The sequence below is a fragment of the Mus caroli genome, unplaced genomic scaffold (genome assembly GCF_978045245.1).
Source record: "Mus caroli unplaced genomic scaffold, Mus_caroli_1 scaffold_3, whole genome shotgun sequence".
Lineage (NCBI taxonomy): Eukaryota > Metazoa > Chordata > Mammalia > Rodentia > Muridae > Mus > Mus caroli.
Genome location: NW_028227258.1, coordinates 138,906,774 through 138,917,704, shown reverse-complemented (window position 1 = coordinate 138,917,704; position 10,931 = coordinate 138,906,774). Strand labels below are relative to the sequence as shown.

The 10,931-nt window shown below is 41.9% G+C and overlaps 1 pseudogene; it reads left to right on the top strand.

Annotated features, from left to right (window-relative positions):
- The first annotated feature begins 7,468 nt into the window (after positions 1-7,468).
- On the top strand, positions 7,469-10,467 carry LOC147005668 (uncharacterized; annotated as a pseudogene).
- Positions 10,468-10,931: the final 464 nt, after the last annotated feature.

The following is a 10,931-nucleotide window of genomic DNA, read 5'->3' as shown; positions in this document are numbered from 1 at the left end:
TTTGTTTTTTTTGACATGGTTTCTCTGTGTATTCCTGGCTGTCCTGGAACTCATTTTGTAGACCAGGCTGGCCTTGAACTCAAAAATCTGCCTGCCTCTGTCTCCCAAGTGCTGGGATTAAAGGCATGTGCCATCACTGCCCTGGGGATAATATTTAAAATGTAACTACATAAAATGACCAATTGAAAAAGAAAAGTAAAAGAAAAATACTATTCTTTATATGACCATTCTAATATATCTAAAGTAAGACTCTTAGGTCTTTATTTTGTATTGGGATTTAAGAACTATTCGGACTTTAGATGTTAATGTTCTTAATGGAACTAGGTGAATTTCTCATCCTGCGTCTGAGTTTAGCAAGCATATAATAACAGATTTGATAGAAAATTCCTTCAACAGGAACCTTGTGCTAAGGTCAAGTCTTCTCTGTGGGATATCTGAAATGAACTAAAAACAAATTACAATATTTTATTAGCTGAATATATGCAGTTGTTGCAATTCTCCTTGACCTGTATTGAATCACAGTTCTCAGCTGACTGGTTCTCCTTTGTGAGAAAGAAGCTTTTGAAATGCTAAGTTTCAGGATTGACAGGCTCGCTTACATGTTCTTGTTTCATATTGAAAATTTGGAAAATAAATGACAAGTTCTTCATGGCCCTCACATTTGTGTGCATATAATGGCTGTATTTAGCAATGAGATAGTCCAGCCCTTACAGTTGTTTTCATGCAGAAATCTGTGTATCATAAAGCAACCTCCAAAGAATGATACATAGCTGATGGAGAATGATACATAGCTGATGGAGAAGTTGGCCAGAGAAAATTAATTGCAACGGTGCCCACACTGGAGGGTACTGGTGTGGGTTTTGATGATGCTTTCTTCATTGCTAGATTGACTTTGCATTTCAGACACATTTTTCCCTTTGACTGTCAAATCTTTAAAGCTTTGTTTTGCCTAATCATTGTTAAACTGCCTCCTGCACAGTTTTTGTGAAAGCCAAAACTATTGATGTGAGTCAAAATTGTTGATAACTTACAGAATGAGGCCTCTTTTGTGAAGTTGTAATTTAGACAGTATGGAAGAGATAAAAGAAAGAGGCCTTAAAAGAGGATGTTGCAGAAAAGCTAAGAATAGATGCTGGTAGCTGGTACCTGTTCTTTTTCTTTCCTTCCTCCATTATTCAGCCTCTTAGCCCTTTTGCTGATAAATAATAATAACAACAGTGTTAAATGTGGCAACACAAGTTAGTTTGTAATTCTATATAACTATGTCAAGGGTTTTAAATGTAGCACTTAGAGAGACAGTTCCAAGTGCTAAGGATAAAGAGATTTTCTAAAGGAACCAGAGAAATCTAGTATACTGGAAAATATATCCTGCACTACAGTAAATGCTCTTTGTTCCTTTGTGTGAGAAATGAGATTTCTATAATGTTAAGCTTATTGCTATACTAGTAATGACTTCTACTAAAAAAAAAAAAAAGTACTTTATGAAAAACCTGAAACTGCTAGAAGATGCAGGCTGCCTTGTCAGCTATTGTAACAATAAGTTCAGATACACAGAATATGCATTTCTGTTGTCAAAGGCCTGGTTGTGAATATTAAATAGAGCAGCAGGGACAGCTAAAGAGCAGGGGCTAATACACAGGCACCATGCTTTGTTTAGAGCTGCATTCCTACTCTGGAAACAATAAAGTCATGCAAATTAATCTTTATTATTTTCCATATAACACTCTCTAAGTGTTTTAGTCTTTCAATTTTGACTTTTACTGTTATGTTAACTTCTATTAAGGTTGTACTGACTCCATTCCTTTCTTGATGATAACGAATATTGTCATGTTATTTAGTGACCTTCTTTAAGACTGTAATGTTAATGAGTAAGCCTCTTTCTCTATGGGTTATAAATGTCCGGGTAATCTTGACATGCATCATTGCTCTGTAAATTTACATATTGATTTAGTTAGGCCTATATTTGAATAGGCTATTTCCATTTTGATGTGTACTTAAATACTTTGAAAGAGAAAAAAATCTAAAAATGTCCATGGTTGTTATAAGACTGATTTTGAAAGGGTTTATCTGCAAATTTCTGAAAAATTCTTGGAAAAAATGGCTTTGCCTCAAAACATTCTAAGTGTACTTTAGGAACTTCCTTTAGGAGCATCACTGCCATTCCTGGGACAGTGGTTTAGATCAAGGAGACATCTCAGCTTCTGCTGCCACAGTTTCCTCACTGTGCTTTGTCTTGATGCTTATGTCATGGACTATATGTAGTTTTACATGTAATCACTTTTTGGTATTTAAAAACAAAAATATTGAATGCAGTTTTCATCTGACTTCGAGTGAAATTTAGTTAATTTTCAATGGATTTCAGATTTTCCAGATCAAAGAGCCAGATGTGCATATTTTTCATACACTTCCCAAGAGTTCATATTGGTCCCAGTGATAATTCCCACCCATCATCTGTTAGTGGCGTTTCAATGAAAATAGTCACATCGAGCTTTGGCTATGAGTATCATGAACTGAAATAACTCAATTCATTGTCCCAACTCAACTTACTATTTTGATGAGTCATAAAATCATCTTCCTAAGGTTGAAATCAAATTGCTCAAATCTATAGAAAACTTCATGTCAAAATTTTCACTGATTGTCTGAGAAGACGAAGAATCCTTATCATTGAAGAGGCAGTGATACCTAGAACTAGCATATGTGTGAGGGATGACATCAGCAAGGCTACTGGAACCAGAACCACTTGCCTCTCCTGCTTTAGAGAAAGTACCTATGATTGTGTGTTGCATTTAATATACTGAACAAAATCAATTCAGACAAGAAAATTACTAGGCATGGTGAAAGATTTGCCATCATTTCATAAGTGGGAAGATTTCTTATACAGTGTAATATGATAAGTATAAAGAAAATTTCAGGAATTTGACATGTGCTTCTAATATATAAGAAATGAAGTGATCCGGGCTTATCAGACTAGAAGGTTGTATGACATTCCTTTGTGTGCTCTGTGACAATCATGAAGTGTTACAGCAAACACTCACATGCAGGTGAATAACTTACTCAAATCTTTATCTGTCCACAGAAAGAATAAGTCACCACTGAGAAATACATACCTATCTCTCAGGAATACAAATTGGTTACACTATAGTATTTGGCTTCTCTGGAGACCACAGGGATATATTTTGATCAAATGATACTTAAAAATTAAATTCAAATAAGATTAACAAGTTTCTTTTACTGACAGAGGAATATATAAATGGAAGTTTATTGTTTGAATCACATAAATATAAACTCTAACTCTATGTTCTAAGTTTTTTAACATATTTTTGTTTATTAAGAGATCATAAGGCTAAATTAAAACTACCAATAAGTTCTAAAAACTGCTTTGTCAAGGCTCTTTGAAATATATGTTTTATTTAATGTTAGAATTTTCTTAGTAGTTATTTTGCCTGAAGCTTGTGTGATACAGTGATTAAGGTTCATGATATGAAGTAATAGAAAACATTAAAAACTCTTTGTATGAGAAACATGTTGATTTGTTTTTAATGTATCTGAGCATTTAGCATTCAACACTATATTTTAAAGTTTAAAAAGTAAAATAGAATTTGGGGACTAAACAAAAACATAGGTTTTCAAACATTGCTAAATGATATTGCTACAATGTGTCTGGGGCTATTTGGAAATTCTTTGCTGTGTCAGTCTTTTTTGTGTCAAGCACTCTGGTACTTGAAAGCAAAAATAGATACAATAATGAAGAACAGCTGGTGTTGCAGTGTGGAGTGAGACTTTCTTATTGTTGGACCAGCAGACACTTGTTGGAACAGGCTCGTAGTATTTGTGAGACTCATTTAATGCAGCTTTTAACAGTTTTCTACTTGTTGAGGTTTCACCTCTGTCTGGCCTCCGATGAACAATTCAAATCCTTGCTTAGGGAATTGTGAGAATGGCTAGGCTTACTGTCATTTGGCTGGCAATTTAAATTTAAAGGACATTTGGCTCATACTGATTTCGCAGATACTGTCACTTTGAGTCCTTGGTTTTATGATGCATGGTACAATGGAAAGAGATGGCAGTTTTGTGGGATAGGACAGCTACTGAAAATTTTAGACATGTTGACTCAAGGCATAAATACAGCCAGCCCAGACGGAGTGAAGCAATCAGCATTTATGCCAATATTACAAATGTGAGTGCCAACATAGATGGTTGGGCAGTGCCTTTCCATCTATTGATTCTTCTAAAAAGAATCAATGCAGATATTTCTTTTAAAAAATGCACTATACAACTTTTACTTTCTAAGTTTACAGTTTTCTTAGTTAATGGTTTCATCATGTTCGTATACTTTTATCATTTTTCTTTCTTTATCCTTCTTTTGCTATTTTAACTTAATTAATTAATTAATTTCTACTCCATATTTTATTCCACCCCTCACCCCCATCCATCCTCCAACTGTTCCACATCCCATACCTCCTTCCTACCCTCTGTCTTCCCATGGATGTCCCCACCCCCTACCCCACCTGACCTCTAAACTCCCTGGGACTTCCAGTCTCTTGAGGGTTAGGTGCATCATCTCTGAATGAACACAGCCCAGAAGTCCTCTATTGTATGTTGTGGGCCTCATATCAGCTGGTATATGTTGCCTGTTTGGTGGTCCAGTGTTTGAGAGATTTTGGGGGTCCAAATTAATTGAGACTGCTGGTGCTCCTACAGGGTCGTCCTTCTCCTCACCTTCTTTTAGTCTTCCCTAATTCAACAACAGGGATCAGCTGCTTCTGTCCATTGGTTGGGTGCAGATCTCTACATCTGACTCCTTCAGCTGCTTGTTGGGTCTTTTGGTATGTGGTCGGTCATGCTAGGTCCCTTTTTGTGAGCATTCCATAGCCTCAGTAATAGTGTCAGGCCTTGGGACCTCCCCTTGAGCTGGATCCCACTTTGGGCCTGTTGCTGGACCTTCTTTTCCTCAGGCTCCTCTTGAGGTGTATAGTCAGCCTGCTTCTGCACTCTCCTGTAGAAGTCCCCATTCTGCCTAGGATCTCCCTCTCTCCCACAGCAAGAGAGGTAAAGCTTGCTTCTCCAGCTCACCTCTGCATTTTCCCTGAGGAGCACTATAAGGCTTCCTTCTGCAGTATGCCTCCACATTGCCTCTCAGAAACTCTGCTCCCCTTCCCTTGCAGCAAACATGGGGCGGCAGAGGTGGGTGGTGGTGGGTGGTGTGGGTTCATTCCACCTTCTTAGCTGCCCAGAGAGGACTCCAGCCCAAATAAGACAAATGGCAAAAACTCCTCAGCTTCAATGGCGCCAAAATTAAAGCACTCTCCTAGATAACAGGTGCAGCCTATCCTTAAAGAAAGGAGATTAGAGTCCTACACTTAAATCTTGGAAAAGAGTTAACCAGAGGTCACAGACAGTTATGGCCCGCCATAAAACTAGTTCCTGATAACCCCACAAAAGACACTCTGTAATCCCCATCGCAGTTCTGCCCTACCGAATGGTATTATGTGAGTTATGACATATCTAACCCAACTTCCTTCCCCTTCACCTTAAGCATTCAAAGAATTTCTAAAGGCCCTAGCCTGGGTCGCATGCCAGAACATACTTCAAAGGGACTTGCGATCCAAGTCGAAACTCGAAATTTTTATTTAAGACTCGTTTGCAAATTGCAGTGGACTTCGCTATTCTTGAGCTAGTCTGGAATCAGGGCTTGTCCAAACGGGATTCCCCAGCATGTCTCTAAAATCTGCAGTCTGGAGAGTCTAAGCCAGCCAGCAAGTGTGGGTGAGTGTCAGTGTTTCTGAATTGTCTGTTGTTCACTGGTCACATTGTTCTTCCTGGCTGTATTTCAACGTCAGAAAAAGCCTCAAGGTAACGGCATATGTGACTAGAAGTCGTCATAGCAGACGTGCTTCATGCTATGGTCGTGATAGGCAGGGAGACATCTCTATCTTCTCAGAATTCTGGGTATATGAGATTCCTGCCCATCAGTTGGAAGTGTCAGAGGAGAGGAGAATCTGAATTCTAGCGTTAGGTTTGTTTTTTTTTTTTGTTTTGTTTTGTTTTTCTGTTTCCAGTCAGGATCGTGACTATTTTGTGGGTATGCTTCTGTCAGTGGTGTTGTTGGTAGTGTTTAGCCTTTTGCTACATTGGATGGTGACAGACGCAATGGGACCCGAGTAACTCTTATTCTCTTCCCTCCTACCCACTAAACATCCTCTTGGTTCACTTTAAGGAAGTGAAGACTTGAACTCACAATCTCTCAGTGGACATGAACAAGAAGAAAACAGAGGTATATTGTAAGATTGGAATGGCCCACTTTTGGAGTAAAATGGCCAGCAGAGGGAACTTTTCATCTTCCCACGGTGCTATCGGTGGAAAACAAAGTGTTCCAGAAGGCGAGGGAACATCCAGACCAAGTCCCTTACATTATAGTCTAGGAAGATTTGCCACCCCCTCCCCCACACACACCCTGTGAAATCCTTTTTTATTATTCCTGACTAACACTACTTTGTCCCCAGAAACTACACCCGCCATGCTGGCAGAAGAACAAAATACGGAAGATTCCAAGCCTTCAAAGCTTCTCTATCCCATTCTACAGGACAATATGCCAGAAGAGGTCATATTCCCACCACCTTATACTCAGAAACCTGCTCTGACCAATGCGGCAGCACCCCCCCCCCCAGCCAGAGCCCTGCCCCCACCCCCTCCCTCTCCCTTTGCTTCTTCTACCTCCCCCCCCTCCCCACCTACACTTCCACAGGGCAAGAACCTTGGCTGGCAAATGGTCTACCACTTCTGCCTGCATTTCTGCAGGCTGAGCCAGGGCAAGCACAAATACATCCACCACTAGAGTTCCCGCCTGTGTATAGGAATGCCCTGGCGATTACCTTCATGCCTTGGTCCGCAGGATGGGGACAGGTGCCTTCCGTACCCGCACAGGTGTACCTACCCCAAGGAATTCCCCCAGTAGAGCCAGTGGTCTCTGTATCAGCCTTACTCCCACCCATGTATTCACCAGAAAGGGCGCCCCAGATTCTGATAGTGTCCACATCAGTAAGAGATGGAGGACTGGCCCAGGGGACCAGAAGCAGATGTGCTGTGGCACTGCCGCAGGCCACAGCATCAGAGGCAGATTCCACTGTCTTACCCCTGAGGGCAACAGGACCAAAAGTTGAGTGGGGTGATCAACAGCACCACTATTGGCCCTTTGCTATGGCTGACCTCTACAATTGGAGAAGAGAACATGTCAAGTTCTCTAAAACCCTGAAGAGCTCATTGGTCTATAAGAAATCATTCTTTTTATCCATCAGCCCACTTGGGATGATTATCAGCAATTGATACAGATTCTCTTTTTTACAGAGGAGAGGGAACGCATCATCCCGGAGTCCCAGAAGAAAGTTCTGGCACCAAAGGCATTCCAACCCAGAACCTAGTCAATATAGACAAAGGGTTCCCCCTCAGGAGACCAGCTTGGGATTAAAACATGGGTTCAGGTAAGGAGCATATCTGTGTCTACTGCCAGTCTCTAATGGCAGGTCTCAAGGCAGCTGCTAAGCAACCCACAAATTTAGCTAAAGTATATGATGCCAGGCAGAGAGATAATGAGAACCCTGCAGAGTTTCTCCAGAGGATTATGAATGCTTTCTTCCTGTTATACACACTTAGATCCTGAAGATTCGGAGAACTCAAACACAGTGGCACTGCCATTTAAAAACCAGCCAGCACCGGCCATAAGAAGGAAGCTGCAGAAACTAGAAAGATTAGGAGAAAAGTAATCGAGCGATTTAGTGGGAGTGGCAGAGAAAGTGTACCATAACAGGGAAACTAAAGATGAGAAGAAGACTAAGGCAGGGGAGACGTTAAGCAGAGATACAGCAAAAAATCTTGCTAGCCCATGGTAATTAGGATCAGAAGGAGAGGAGGCAACAGCTCCAGAACATTGCAGAGGAGAAGCAGCTGAAAGAAAGCCTACAGGCAAAACCTGGAGAGGGCTGTCAACCAACCTTGGGTAAGAATCAGCATGCCAATAGGAGGAAGGACACTGGGCCAGAGAGTACCCAAAGAAAAAGCTTAAAAGCAAAAGCATGGTTACCAAGGAAGAAAAAGACTGAGGGAATAGAGGTGTGGAACCCCCTCCCTGAGCCCAGGTTAACTCTCAGAACGGGGGCGGGGGGGGGGTTACCTTGGACTTCCTGGTAGACACTGTTGCCCAACATTCAGTGCTTGTAAAGGCTGAAGGGCCATTGTTTAGTAAAAAAAATCCTGGGTCTAGGGAGCTACAGGCACCAAAAAATACTCATGGACTACCCAAAGGACAGTAGACTTGGGTACTGGAAGAGTATCCCACTCCTTTATAGTGATCCCTGAATGCCCATACCCCTTGTTGGAGAGATATTTACTAACCAAAATAAGAACCCAGATTTATTTTGACCCTGGGAAGGTCAGGCTGATGAACCAGAAGGGAAATCTATTCCAGGTGCTTATGTTTAACTTGGCCTTTGAGACAGTTTAGACTATGTGAATCACTGGCCAGTCCCAACAAAGACCCAGATGCCTGGCTGGCAAAATTTCCCCAGCCATGGGCAGAGACTGGGGGAATGGGACTAGCAAAACATCGACCCCCTGTACTCATAGTGTACTCATAGAGCTCAAGCCAGGAGCAGATCCAGTTCATGTCCGCCAATATCCCCTGAAGCATGGAAGGGGATCATTCCCCATACCTGGAAACTCTTGGCCATGAAAGTCCTTAGGCCATGCCAGTCAGCCTGGAACACCCCGTTATTGCCTGTGAAAAAAAAACCAATGTCCAATGACTACCTCCCTGTCCAAGATCTGTGAGAAGTTAACTAAAGCGTGATGGACATATATCCCACAATGCTTAACCCTTATACCCTGTTGAGCTCTCTACCTCCAGATTGGAAATGGTATTTTGTTTTGGACAAAAAAGGACAATTTCTTCAGCTTACCTTTGGCTCTCAAGAGTCAGAAATACTTTGCCTTTGAGTGGCATGATCCTGAAAAAGGAACTAATGGACAACTCACCTGGACTTGTCTGCCTCAAGGTTACAAGAACTTCCCCACTATATTTGATGAAGCTCTGCATGAGGACCTGTGTGAGTACAGAGTTAGTAATCCCGATATAACTATTGTTCAGTACATAGATGACCTTCTTGTTGCAGCAGAAACTAAAGAAGGATGCAAGAAAGAGACCCAGAATCTCCTACAGGCTCTAGGGGACATGAGATATCGGGCGTTGGCCAAGAAGACACAGTTCTGTAAGACTGAGGTTACATACATACATACATATTGTGAAAGAGGCTTTTTGTAGCAAGAAAAGAGACTATTCTCAGCATACCCATGCACCCACCCCAGAGCCCAAGGCAGGTAAGAGAGTTCTTGGGGTCTACAGGCTTTTGCAGATTGTAGATTCTGGGTTCCACTGAAATAGCCAAACCTTTATATGAGGCTACCAGAGACACCAAAGACTTTGCTAGGATGTAAGATCATAAAAAAAGCCTTTGATAAAATAAAGCAGGCCCTACTGTCATCTCCTGCATTGGCACTTCCAGACATCACGAAACCATCTGTTCATCGATGAATGAAAAGAAATAGCCAAAGGGGTCCTGACTCAAATTCTGGGACCATGGAAAGGGTCTGTGGCTTATCTGTCAAAGAAAGGGCCTGGGCCTCATTGCAGCTACAACATTACTGGTTAAAGATGGGGATAAACTAACTTTGGGACAAAATTTAACCATGACTACCCCCCATGCAATTTAAGGGGTATTCAAACAGGCACTAGACAGGTGGCTCAGTAACTCCCCCATGACTGACTATCAAACCCTACTAATCAATCCTAGCTGAGTTATTCTCCAATCGCCTGCTTCCTTAAATCCTACAACCCTTCTCCCTGACCCGGATCTGGATCAGCCTCTCCACCAATGCAGTGAAATCCTGGCACAAGCATGTAGTACTTGACTGGACCTAAAGGACTTGCCTTTACCAGGGGCAGAGTGGACTTGGTTCATGAATGGAAGCAGTTCCATTCCAGAGGGACAGAAGAAGGCAGGAGTAGCAGTGACCATGAAAATGGAGGTAATTTGGGCCCAGTCTTTTCCCCCAGGTATCTCAGCTCAACTGGCTAAACTGATAGCACTATCCCAGGCCCTTATCATGGGGAAAGTGCTGGCCATCAACATCTACTCTGATAGCCAGTATGCTTTTGCAACCACCCACATACATGGAGCCATATATCAGGAGAGAGAACTCCTAACTGCAGAAGGAAAAACTATCAAAATCAAAGATGAAATCTTACAATTACTTGAAGCCCTCTGGCTGCCAAAGAGAGTGGCAATCATACACTGTCCAGGGTATCAGAAAGGAATAACAGCAGTGGCTAGAGGTAATAATTCAGGTGAAAGAGCTGCCAAAGAGGTAGCCTTAGAGGAAACAGCAGTGTTCATGTTAGCTGCAACTCTACTGTAACCACCTGACCCCAACCTACTAGAATGCCCAACCTAAATGGAGGAAGAGACCAAATGGTTCAAGAATCAGCCCAGGAGCTGAGCATGGTGGTACATGCCTTTAATCCCAGCAGTTGGGAGGCAGAGGCAGGCAGATTTCTGAGTTCGAGGCCAGCCTGGTCTACAAAGTGAGTTCCAGGACAGTCAGGGCTATACAGAGAAACCCTGTTTCAAAAAAACAGAAAAAAAAAAAAAGAAGAAGAATCCCAGGAACCATTGTTCAGAGGTCTGGTGGCAGATAGCTGAAGGTAAGCTAATATTACCTACCTCCCTGTCAAGATCTATCCTCAGGAAAATCCATAGAGTCATCACATGGGAGTAAAATGGATGGCAGATGCAGTGGGACAATCTGAAGTGACTTTCAGAACCATGCAGCATACTACTGAAGGAAGATACAGTATCAAGCTGCAAAGGTTGTCAATTTTC